At 35.9% G+C, this 13392-nt stretch overlaps 1 long non-coding RNA gene across 1 annotated transcript in view; it reads right to left on the bottom strand.

Moving 5' to 3' along the window:
* Nucleotides 1–13392, bottom strand: part of LOC144215898 (uncharacterized) — a 51649-nt gene that overhangs the window by 17470 nt on the left and 20787 nt on the right. The window contains exon 5 of the long non-coding RNA XR_013330524.1: nucleotides 31–99. This is a non-coding gene — a long non-coding RNA (uncharacterized LOC144215898). The remainder of the gene's footprint in view (nucleotides 1–30; nucleotides 100–13392) is intronic.

The raw sequence follows: 13392 nt of genomic DNA, 5'->3' as shown, positions 1-13392 counted from the left end.
TACTTTCGTTAAAAATATAAATGTACTCACATTTGCTTGAAAAACTTTGAGTTGCTGATATTCCATCGCCCTCCTTGTCCATACAACCTAAATATATCCCTGAAAAAGAACATATCCGAGTATAATTATCTATTTCACAGCAAGAATCTTTCCAATCCCGAGGCACACACAACACCAAGCCTGTTCAGAATTCTAATAGAAAGTACTTAAAGAGGGCTTAATGGCCTAGTGTTGGACTAGTTCCAGTAGTTTTGACATTGAAAGAAAATATTTGAATGTTCCCTAAGTGTAAAGTAGAGGCTTTTGCTCTGCCGGCATGTTGACCTTTTGCTCAGTTGGACGTGGAATAACAGTGAAATGCCTCAGTGCTTTTGAGAGGACCGCAACACAAGGCCCAATATCTGAGCATCCGTGTCAACAGATATTATACTTGTGGTCACTGTGGTTTGGATTTTGAGCCAAATTTCTGTGCCATGAGTGAAGAAGCGCAAATGTTCATGTGTTGATGGAAAATCAGCATTTTTGGGTGCAGCAAAGTAGCAGATGAGCCAAAATGGAAGCTGCCCAGGGGCCATCTTGACACTGGCGACAATTGAATGCATGCACACACTTTGCTATTTTTAATATGCACTTTTAATTAGGCCATGAAGTGAGCGGTGATTTATTTTAGGGAAATGCCGCGTCTCCTTGATAAAGACAAAAAAAAAAAACACAGTATGATAAGAAGTTATCATCAAATATTCCCGGAAAGTGTAATTCGGAACATTATTCATTTACTAATTAAATGTCTTAAGATATTGTTGTGTTCTTTTGGAGCAAAGATTGTTTAATTAAGAGATATTGGCATTCATTTTTTGTGGAACTTTAAGCACATAAATGAGATTTCAGGGTAGGTGGTATATGCTGAATTTTGTGGGTATTCGTCCAATTTACTTGTGGAGAAACCTTGAATGATTATAAGGTAATCAGACTAGGTGCCAAATTGGTAAGAGCCATTTTCCAATTAACTTAGCAAAAACCAGTGGCGAAACGAGAGAAAACGAGGAATCAAAGCCAATTGGTTCGTTATCCAATTTCATTCAAAAGTTGGGACAATTAAAAGTGATGTTTGGAAACTCATGAAAGGCAGTTCACCATATTATTGTAGCGTGAAATACAAAATCCAATTTTTTCTTTTTTTTTTGGTATTTTCATCCTAAAATCAAGTAAAAGTTTGCTAAAAAAAAGACAATTTTTTAATGTATATTTGCTGTCAACCTTGGCCAATTGCTTCCCTTATAATTGATTGCAATTCCCCTTTTTAAGTGATAAAAAAAACGTACAAAAGAAACATATTTACCCACTTAAAAGTCTAAAATGTTCTCCAAATTGGACATGGTGTCCAATCAGTATGCACTAAATTCAATATTCTGTAGATGTCGCTGTTTGCCGCTAATAGCTTGACTTTCTAGGTACATTGCTTGCTGACACGCTATATTTATATAGTGAAAAGGCAGACAGGTGAATGTATGACAATATTAGTAGTCGGCAATTACATTTTATGTCTGCTATGAGTAACCAAAATGGCCGAAATGGGTAAAACGAGATCAGTTTTACAAAAAGTACTTACAATAAGTACTAAAAAATCCCGTACTTAAGTTGTTGTATGGCGTACACAATCTGAAATAATCAAAAAAATGTATAAAATATGTGAAAAACATATAAGTGAAGTTGGTATGACATTATATTGTCAGTTTAAATGTTTCATCTTGTAGCAGAGAAGAAAAGTTGAAGCCTGCTTTTGTATGTATGCGTTTTGGTTGTTGAAATACTCTCTTTGTTGTTAGTTACTTCCAACCCACTCAGCCACAGCGGCACATGTACAAAAGCCGCAATTTTCTTGTCTAAAAAGCCTTTACATTGATTGCCTGTTAACCTCAACTGTGAAAAAAAAATGTTTTTGTGTACGGGGGTGTGTGTAACTTTGTAGAATATGACATTTTGGCCTGTACAGGTTCTAAAGCAATTTTTTTTTTTAGATATCCTGAGAAGAGTGTTGGGATGAGATAGAAAGGTAGGGACTGTTGTACTTTAGATATAGAATAGACGTTTTCGTACGACTCTTATTGCCATGAATCAAAACAATTTACAGAGTTGTTAATCATTCCATCACGTAGGAGTAAAAACAATATCTGGGACTACAATAACAATCAAAGTATTTTACCAATAACAAAAACAGGAGACTAGACCTAAACAACATTTAGATTAGAACAATTATGCCTTCCTTGACCTAAGAATGATATAATAATTACATAAAGAAAAACCTGAAGTGCGTCACGAGTGTTATGGACGTGGCAGAAACGATATCTTTGTTATGGGCTCCGTTGCTGGAAATGGCAGATATCCAGTCCATGGAATTAATTTATTTGTATTTTGATCATTATTAATGGATTGTAGGGTGGTTTTAAGATTTGGCAAAAAATAATCTAAACCAATCGTGTCAGACTCGGGTTGGTTCGGACCATTTTAGATAAAATATTTAAATTATTTTTAATAAATGGATTAAAAGAAGTCGATTAAAAGCCCTGGATATTCAAACTATGTTTATTTTAGCTTTTTTAAAATATATTTTTAGATTTTACAAAATGATTTTTGACCTAAAAACAGAAAAAATGACTAAAAAATTACAATTATTGATTTTAAGGAGAAAATCAGGAAATTTAATATACATCTATACTCTTCATTTTAATTTCATCCTAAAACAGAAAGTCGACACTTATTATTGACTTTCCTGGGCCACACAAAATGATGCGGCGGGCCAGATTCGGCCCCCGGGCCTCCACTTGGACACCATGATTCTAAACTATATATTTGTATGCTGACTCAAACTTAAGTCAGTTTTATAAAGCCTTTGGTTTCTCATTCAAAATCCCCCCAAAAATACATAACCTTACAGTATTTCATTCATTTCTACTTCCCTCTGTATAAAGAATAATGTTTTTTTTTGTGCAACAGCATTTTGGTGAAAATATTTGACAATGACAAAACCTTAATCTCCTTTTCACAAAAACATGTTATTCATAAAATGGTGTTTAGACTTTTCTTCCACTATATCTTATAGTATCATTCAAGTAGCAAATGTCGTCTGAAAACATTCTTACAGTGAGATATTTTACACAAATTCACCATCTTGGCCACCCACAATCCTACAATACCTCCTACACGAAAAGCTATCGATTGTCTGGAAATTGGTTTGCAGTGCGTCATACAGAAATATTATCGTGTGTGCGTGTATGTGTGTTTTTATCTGTATTCCAAAATTCATTGTGATTTATTTCTTCCATAAAAGCTTGTACATGTTTAAAGTAAACATGAAGAATTGCATATTGATGCACATATCCTTGAGGCATAATCCTAGTTGAGCTTACTATCATTTCCATTCTATTCTTTAGAGGAAAAGTAAGAAGGCATAAAGTTTGTTTTTGTAGCTGTTAACGTACAACCTGTTTATTGCGTTTTCTAAGTGTTAGATTTGATTTAATCATTTATAACCTCGGAACAACAATACTAGTTGGAGTTACACTTTCATTACATTATTTACAATAGCATTTAAAATGACTTTCCCACTGCTCTCATCTCAATTGTATTATAATGCATGAAGACAAACACAACATAATTTGCATACTGAATGGATTTCAGCCAAACACTACATAGCGTTCAACTCTTTTGGAATATATTAAAATAAAAAACGCCCAAAAGTGAAAACAATACTGAGCTTTACTTTCCTAAGTCTTCGTTAATGTATGTAAAGAGAGCACTGAATAATTTGTGCATTACTCAAACCTTTCTATCATATTTAAAAAGGAGCGTCTTGTTTTTGGGGGAGGAAAATCTGTCTCTACATTTCAAGTTCCTTCTAACGAGTTCAATTCTCTTGACTTTCTAAACTGGCAACAGATTGGCATGGTGTTGTTAACCCAGCTATATGTGAGTAAAATTGCTTGGCATATAACCCTTCCCTGTTTTATTTGGTTTTCATTGTCTGTCTCCCACTGGATGTATCCTTGGCTATAAATAGAACACCACTGACTGGAAAGGAATCCTACTACTATCGACACGATTCAACTCCTAGGGAAAAATGATGCAATTTTGGAGAAATATTGTAACTCAATTCATGTTAAATGAATTGAAAATATCACAATTCTGCCTTCAAGAAACTTCCAAAAAGATTATCGTAATCTGTCACACTTATTTTTTGACTATGGTGAGGTAATCATTTGCCTAAAAAAACAAGATCAGATCTGGCTATTTATAATACTAAGTAGATTAGATTAGAATTTTATTTCATCAGGTTTTCAGGAATGTCCCTCGGTTGCAGTAGTAAGACAATAGAAAGCAAAGACACAGAAGACATTGTAGACCTAGGTCAAAAAAACTGGAGCCAAACACATGAAGTCCACGGTGCTCGGACGTTTGGTCGTTGTTCTTTTGGTCGCCGGTCAAATGTTGACAGAGTTTACTGTGGAAACCAGCTCTCAAAATTATATTCATGAGTTTATTATCTAAGTACTGTTTAATATCTAAGTACCGTTTGATATCTAAGTACTGTTTAATATCTAAGTACTGTTTAATATCTAAGTACTGTTTAATATCTAAGTACTGTTTAATAGCTAAGTACTGTTTAATATCTAAGTACTGTTTAATATCTAAGTACTGTTTGATATCTAAGTACTGTTTAATATCTAAGTACATTTGACCGGCGACCAAAAGACCGGCGACCAAAAGACCGGCGACCAAAAGACCGGCGACCAAAAGACTGGCGACCAAAAGACTGGCGACCAAAAGACCAACAACCAAACGTCCGGTCACGGAAGTCCAGAAGTAAAGGCTAACATGTGAAGTTACGGATCTATTTGAGTCTTGATAATTCATTTTATATTTTTTTTTGTGAAAACTGCGATAGAGGACTTTGAGATAGATATCAAGGACATTACTGAAAGCTAAAATAGCTTGCTATGCAGGATTTACGCAGGCTGAGTATAGACTACTGTATAAAATATCATTTCCAGGAAGTCTGGCCGCCACCCTAAACCAGGTTTGAAAGATAGGAAGGAACTAGCTCACCTTGCCCATCTTAATATGCTAAAGGTCGGCGTGTGCTACAGGATGAAGACTGACAGCAGCAAGTCTGTAAGTGTAAACTCAAGTATGCTCAGGTGCTCCATGCTGTCCAAAGTTATTATAGAAGCAGTCAGTCTGCACTTTCCTCTTGTCACGGAACGTTATTCCTGATCTCCGGTGCTGAGCTCGTCCAAAGATTTCCTGTCCTCGCTCGTTGTCTCACTGCTCACAAATTTCACCTCTATTTGTTCCTTTATTTTCTATACCCACAGATGCCCTTTAGCTGCTCACCTTCAAAACGCTATCAAGACTTAAGCAGACATTCTAAGTACCAAACTCAAAACATATCTTGTCCAATGATACCTTGCTTGATCCTCCATTCGGTTTATGTTATCCAACGGATTTTGCTTTAAATCAGAGTTTAATTTGTAGTAATATTACATGTTGCTTAAATTTTAGTCTATAAACTACTGGAATAAAACATTTGGCCTACCTCAAAGATCTTTTATCACATTTATTAATATATCCTAGCACTGTGAGTAATGGTGAAGTCATTGTAGTTGCACACAATACAATGAACCACAGTACCATCATTCTTTATCTTAGCAAAACAGCCATATATATACAACAGTATATTCTGCTATGAAGTAAGTTTATTATTTCTGTTTGTGACTGCCATTACGCAAACAGTCCTGACTGCCTGAGACGAGTCATAACTAAAAACTTATTGGCCTATTTTGCTGCCAGAACCAATCAGAGTACTCCTTACCGAACACATGTTTTGACAAACATGCATCATACACGGCTCTATCTTTAAAAGAAACAATAGGGTATTTTATCTGCCTCGAGCATATCGGAGAACCGTGATCAATATCAAGAAGAGATTTCCAAAACCATCGAGAGATTTGGGATGCCTGATTAAGGAATATAAATCCCCTGCAACCTTGGTGGGACGTCCCTGCAAACCCAATGAGGACAACTGGCTTAGAAAATGAATAGATGCATTTTGATTAAGGCTTAATGAACCACACTGCCTGCAAAATAGATACTAAAGACTTGCAAGTATTGAATGATAATATACATCTTAAAATTCTAAAAAAAATGTCCAAGACTGTAATATTAAACTTAGAGCGCAATCATAGTGAATTAAAAAATATATGTCCCACTTTCTCAATACTATTCTCAATAGCAGCATGACGTATTTATAGTTCCAGAAGAAAAAACAAAAATCCTTTTTATACAGCATTGATTTTTTTTTTAAACCATCTTGCTTAGGCACTGACACATTCGTGCTTTGAAAAATTTGTATTGCGGTGTTGACCCTTTCGTGTGGGTAGCGTTACTTCGCAGAGGCTGAATGCAACTAAGACACGGTGGAAATGACCTTCAAGAGAGGACACAGTAAGACACGGCTCTCTAGTTGACGCAAGATACTCCTCTATTTTACTTCAGTTTCATTTACTATCCCTTCCACAAGTCAGGTGGGTTATAAGAATTGATTATTCAAAGGACTGAACTCAAATGTGTGAGTCACAAATCATGTAACTACTATGAAGACCCGAGTAATCATATGCCTACGATTATTTTTTCAACTCAAATTTTCGCATGCCTACGATTCTTATTCGGGTGCCTACGATTATTAATTTTTGCCTCAATTAAGTCCGTGCAGCAGCAATATTGTTCTATGTCATTAATTTTCTACGTGTAAAGCAACCGTGCTGTTTTTACTAACGTACTAGTACTAGTAAGAACGTGCGATTGCCACTAGTAGAGTTGCAATATACATAATTACAATGTATTGGTAGGCTTAATATATACGAGAGTTACATTATACGCAATTCATTGCTGCAATTATTTGCAACTGTAATACAACTTTGCAACACGATTATCTGTCACTAATTATCTCATGCCTACTAATATTCATTATTTTTGGAATTTTCCACTGCCTACTATTATTCCGGTGCCTACTATTATTAATTCATTTGGAATTTTCCACTCCCTACTATTATTCCAGTGCCTACTATTATTCGGGTCTTCATAGTATTGTAGAGGACACTGTAACTGCCTTAGGTGTGCAAAACTTTGCAAAAATGTACTTGGTTTGAATCAATTCCACCCAAAAAAACATATAAAAATCCAATTTTCCTTTCATTTTTGCCAGTGGTGTCGAAACTTAACTTGGTCTTTGGGTCAGATTCATACCAACTTGACCTCTAGTTTTATTTTTGGCCAGAAAAGTGAACTTTAAGTGAACATCATTGACGGTGGTAGAAATCCAATCTTGAAATACTATGTGTGGACAAGATCCTAGTTGTTTTTTTTTAAATTCAAAGGCTACTTCAGATTCTTAGAAAGCTGAATTTTAGGTTACATCTAGCCAACGAGGTCTCCTAAGGGAACTGAAAGTCAGAGAAAATGGATACGGGTCGACCATTCAAGCCCTCAAGGAAGCCGATGGATGCATTTTGGCTGTGGATGAAGAAAAAGGACCCAGCTGGGCTAAGCAAGAGTCCAGTACTATAAAGAGTTGTTGTGGCTTGACGATGGTCCACGTGCAGCCTGATTAGCCTACTTTGAGGCGTCCTCATTAAAAGTCACAGCAAGTCAACACATTGCTTTTTTTTCTCATTTCTGTTTCAACATTTACAGCAAGGCATTAGTCACAGATTTCAAAATTTCCAACCTAAATACATCCCGTGTACTACGCTACTAAAAATACGCTTTTGACAACAAGCGGTTAATGCTTGCACGGGCACGGCATGCAAATGATGCCTTCGGGTCATCTGTACAAAACACTTTTTAAGAACATCCAGGAAGAAAAAAAAGGTTTTGATGTTGTGTACCCATGCAGTAAGTCACAAAAAAAAGTAGTCGTTATCTGTGCTTTAGTGTAGTTAGTATGTATCTGTGTGGGATAATGTTATATATTTCAATACTTTTTAGAAAATGTCTTGCACATTAAGGTCATTCATCCTTGGTGTTATCTGTCAATTTAACATTTATGTGCTCTTTGCTGAAGATAAAGAAAATCCCACTCAACAAAAATGAAGCTCTAAACCAAGGGTGTCAGACTCGGATCTTATTTTAGATATAATATGTCGATTTTTTTTTTTAAATAAAAGGATTAAATGAACTGGATTAAAGGCCGTGAATATTTGGTTTTTATAGATCTAAGACAATGTTTATTTTAGCTTTTTTAAAATATATTTTTAGATTTTACAAAATGATTTTTGAACTAAAAACACAGAAAAAAATATTTAAAAATTACAATTATTGATTTAAAAGGGGGGAAATTAGGAAATTTAATATACATCTATACTCTTCATTTTAATTTGCTCCTAAAACTTAAAGTCGGCACCCATTATTTACTTTCCCGGGCCACACAAAATGATGCGGCGGGCCAGATTTGGCCCCCGGGCCCCCACTTTGACACATGCTGTAAACAGTGACCATTATTTTAGAAGTATGAAAACCGAATTAAATTTTATGATTCGTAGCTTTGCCCTCATGTTTAAACTTGTTTGACTGTTGGCCACATTTTGAACTTGCCTCACACGTTGTCACTTTAAGAGCTTCAACACAAAAGAGTCAATTTTTAAGCTATGAGTGCTTTATTGATTAAATTAAAGCACCCTTCTGGGCCTTGGTTGGAGTTGTATTTTCTGCGGTCATAAGTTGTTTACACTGTGTTTTTCCTCCAGTAAATGCCAGTTTTGCAAAAAAAACCTATGTAACATGAATGTCTCACAATCTACAGATTTTTTATATTTTCCCTTGGATAAAACTCATTTTCATGCTCCATTACACAAAACAACAGCCATCTTCATTTTAGATTCTATTCAGTTATATACAGTTAACTTTACATCCTTCTGTCTACTATTGAAAGGAAAACATAAAGACTTCTCTCTAATGAATCATTGAATATCATTATGATGCTAGTTTAGCGCCTCATTAGCCAAGTTATTTTCGCCAAGTTCTTTTGGCTTATTATTGAATCCTTTGGAGTTGGTCATGGATGACATTGTATAACACAAAGCACTTGTCTGAGGTGTTACCATGGCACCCAGCTTGTTGAAAATACGACAGTAGAAAACCACAAATAAGAGGATAAAATGGCAGCTTTTCAACACTAATCCATTCTTAATTTAACAGTCATTCTATCAGCCTTTGTATTTTGTTAATTAAACCCAAAGTATGTATTCTGCATCTGTTTGCAATAACATTAATGCGGGATATCTTTGTGTAAGACTTTAGCTGTCATAAATATAATCAACTTTTTAAGATTCCTATTTATTCTTGCCACACTTTGTGTTCTTTTAACCTCTACAGAGTTTGCACGCAAAGCCTTTTTGCTGCTAATCTAATGTAAGACGGAACAATGCTTGAGGCTTTAGTCGAGGAAATAGAAAATCCTCAGCAAAAAAATGGAAGATAACAGCATCATAACAAACCAAAGTATCGTCTTATTAAAAGGGAATAGAGCAATTATAAACCATCCTATTATTTTTCTATGAAAGCAACACCGTGTATGTAGTTCCACTTCTACCTTTTTTATTGTTGTTACAGCAAATGTCAGCATATCAAAGGTCACTGGCTTTAAAAAAAAAGTACATTCAACCAACAAGAGTCTAAATTCGATTGATGTTTTAATGCAAGGCATTATCTCCAATCAAAATGGAACACAAATGAGATCAAACCCTTGTGTCCTCACCTTGTCATGATAAGATTTAATGTAATTGACCATAAAATCAATACTTTCAATCCAGCCTTGGCTTTGCCTTCTTAAAGCAACACTACGAAACAAAGCCTTTATTTTTTTTTGCTAAACAAAATGTGCATTAGCAAGTATTTGATGTCAAATCATTCCATTTTCTATGGAGGGAAATACCGTATTTTCACGGCTATAAGGCGCACTTGAAAGTCTTACATTTTCTCCAAAATAGACAGTGCGCCTTATAATCCAGTGCGCCTTATATATGGAAAAAACAGAAAACCAAAAAGCACCACTGTCTCATATTAAAAAAACACAAACGCCTGAACTGAAACAATACTGTTAAATATGCAGTAGCCATCTTAGTTTAAAAAATCTTACATCATATAGCTCCTCCCCCACTGCAAGATTGCATACAAAACATCAACAATGGCTGGCTCTAGAGGTGACTGTGTACTGAGTGCTTAATACCTGGAAGTCAATAGCAATTACCGTATTTTCACGACTATAAGGCACACTTAAAAGTCTTACATTTTCTCCAAAATAGACAGTGCGGCTTATAATTCAGTGCGCCTTATATATGGAAAAATGTCATTCATTGAGGGTGCGCCTTATAATGCAGTGAGCCTTATAGTCGTGAAAATACGGTAATTAAATCACTATCAACTAAGAAGAACCCTCTCATGTTTGTTTGTCTGAAATCTAAAATGGATTAGAATTATTTTGGCATGGCTGATAATGGACACAAATTAAATTGGCATATGAATACTTGCTGTAATGTCAAAAAGGCAAAAACCCCATAATGGCTTCACATCTGGTGTTCAGTCGCCCATGTTGCAAACTCTCGTTGGGTGAATTTTAAGTGCGGTAAAGCTCCGATCTAGAATCACAATTTTTATGGAGTGGCAGTAAAAATATAACACGTTTATTGTCACTGTTGACATTACACATCACATTTGACACCTCCGATCCTTTAAAATGGATAGTGTGAAGTGTGTCTATTTCTAGACTGCATCCTTTTCATTCTTTACAGTTCACAGCATTCAGACCATACATTTTCCCTCCTATAGATGAAACACAACTGCATTCTATGCAACACTTGCAACTTTAATTATTGATTTAATTTAATCAACCATAGACAATAACAAAAACTCCAACAACAGACAGTCTATACCAAAAATGTCCATCTCAGTTTGGTTCTTGGATCGCATTCATGCCAACTAGATCTCATGTGGGCCGGACCACTTTACTTTTGACCCAAAACTTTAACTAACTGGCCGCTACCAGAAGAAATCAACGCATTTAATTATGTATATAAAGTATGAATGTGCTACCAAGTGCTCATGAGTCCAAACAATGCTGCATGTGGGCCAGATCGGACCCCTTAGCGGCCCACTTCTGGCCCACAGGCCGCACATTTACCACCATTGTTGTATACCACAGCCACATGGTTGATTGTAACTGTCAACATCTGCCAATCACTGACAATTGAAATAAATTAGGATTAAAATATATCAATTATCATGCTTAGCACACCAATTACAGCTACCGTATTTTCATGACTATAAGGCGCACCACATTCTAAGGCGCTCCGTCAATGAATGATACATTTTTTTTCTATATATAAAGCACACTGGATTATAAGGCGCCCTGTCTATGTTGAAGAAAATTTAAGACTTTTAAGTGCGCCTTATAGTCGTGAAAATACGGTAGTCAGTTTGCCAAATTGTACCTCTTCATTGATATCCAAATTAAGATATTCCACTCAGCCTTGAAAGTTTACACACGCAGGCTAACAACATTTAATTGAGAAAAAAATATTTTAACAAATGTCGTGATTATTAGAAACATAGGTGCTACAAACGGTGATCTTTCTCTAACAGCTGACTGATCCTTGTTCCACACACAGCGTGGCTAGTGATAAAATGCTAAAGAGAATGACTCACAGTCACAGACAAAAAAAAAACACCTCGTTTAGACACCCGCAGTTTTCACACTTGCAAGATTAACAAATATCACAAACCGTTCTAGTTTGTTCTTCGCTAAGAAACAGGAAATGCTAAAACAAAGGATATCAAACACGGCCAAATGGCGTCGTCATTACGCAACAACGGAAGTACGCTCCGACTCCAAAACCAGAGAGACGTGTTACAATATTTATTGACCCCAAAAAAATAAACAGATGCAAACACAAATGGAAGTCACGAAACATTTCTGTGACAAAACGTCGACAGGGATCTAAAGAAAGGGTAACTGAGGTTGTAGGCGGAATCCCACAAGAGAAATGCACCAAAAGTACTAAGATCAAAAACAAGACTGCAACAATCAAATCAAAAACACAACATAACACGCATCAAGCAGACGAAACCAGCAAAATACAAGACTACGAACGAGAAAGGACTCCTAAAATGGGACCCAGGTGCGTCCCAGGAAGCTCCGCCCACTACCAGACACACCTGTGCTCTACAAATCTTCTTCAATGTCCAACCTACCGTATTTTCACGACTATAAGGCGCACTGCATTATAAGACGCACCCTCAACGAATGCCATTTTTTTCATATATAAGGCGCACTGGATTATAAGGCGCACTGTCTATTTTGGAGAAAATTTAAGACTTTTAAGTGCGCCTTATAGTCGTGAAAATACAGTGATTGCTATTGACTTCCAGGTATGAAGCACTCACTCACTACACAGTCACCTCTAGAGCCAGCCATTGTTGATGTTTTGGATTTTTTTGTATACAATCTTGCAGTGGGGGAGGAGCTATATGATGGAAGATGTTGTAAACTAAGATGGCATCTGCATATTTAACAGTATTGTTTCAGTTCAGGCCTTTGTGTTTTTTTTTAATATCCGACAGTGGTGGTTTTTGGTTTTTGGTTTTCAGTTTTTTCTTCCATATATAAGGCGCACTGGATTATAAGGCACACTGTCTATTTTGGAGAAAATTTAAGACTTTTAAGTGCGCCTTATAGTCGTGAAAATACGGTACATTCAAAAAGTGAACTGAAAGCACAGCTTTAGGAACCAAACAACGAAACAAAGACAAAGTAACCGTGGCAACTTGACATGATCATCCCTTAATCAACGCCGTCAGCACAGCCTGTGAGTTGCAAAGTTTTTTGTAGCACCAAGATATTAGATCTCACTTTGTCCTTCATCTCATGTGACGGATTAGCCGGTCACAAACAAGAAGACATTTAGACTTTGTTAAATTCCGTAGCCAAAGGGACTGTCCAATTTTCTCTGTCTACATACACAGCATTTAGAAGTATTAGTTCTACTAAAAGGTTTCATTTAATATTTTTTTTAGATACCTACACTTTCAAATAAACTATGTTAAGACCCACTTATGTGTTTCTAATGGGGTTATACTACACATGAATGTTATTAAAAAGGATTCTTCTAAGTTTGTGTCTGTTTGAGAATATTAGAGACTTAATCTTAGACAAAACCCGAATGTGACATGTCTAAAATTCTCTAGACAGAAGATCTTAATAGCTTTGGCCCATTTAAATCACAGACGGCATCGGTAAGGGTGTTATCTAAAGCTACTCGACATGGGTGACGTGCGTAATCA

The sequence above is a fragment of the Stigmatopora nigra genome, chromosome 22 (assembly GCF_051989575.1).
Source record: "Stigmatopora nigra isolate UIUO_SnigA chromosome 22, RoL_Snig_1.1, whole genome shotgun sequence".
Taxonomy (NCBI): Eukaryota; Metazoa; Chordata; class Actinopteri; order Syngnathiformes; family Syngnathidae; genus Stigmatopora; species Stigmatopora nigra.
Note: the sequence above shows the minus strand (reverse complement) of the source record. Positions and strands in the feature narration are given on the sequence as shown.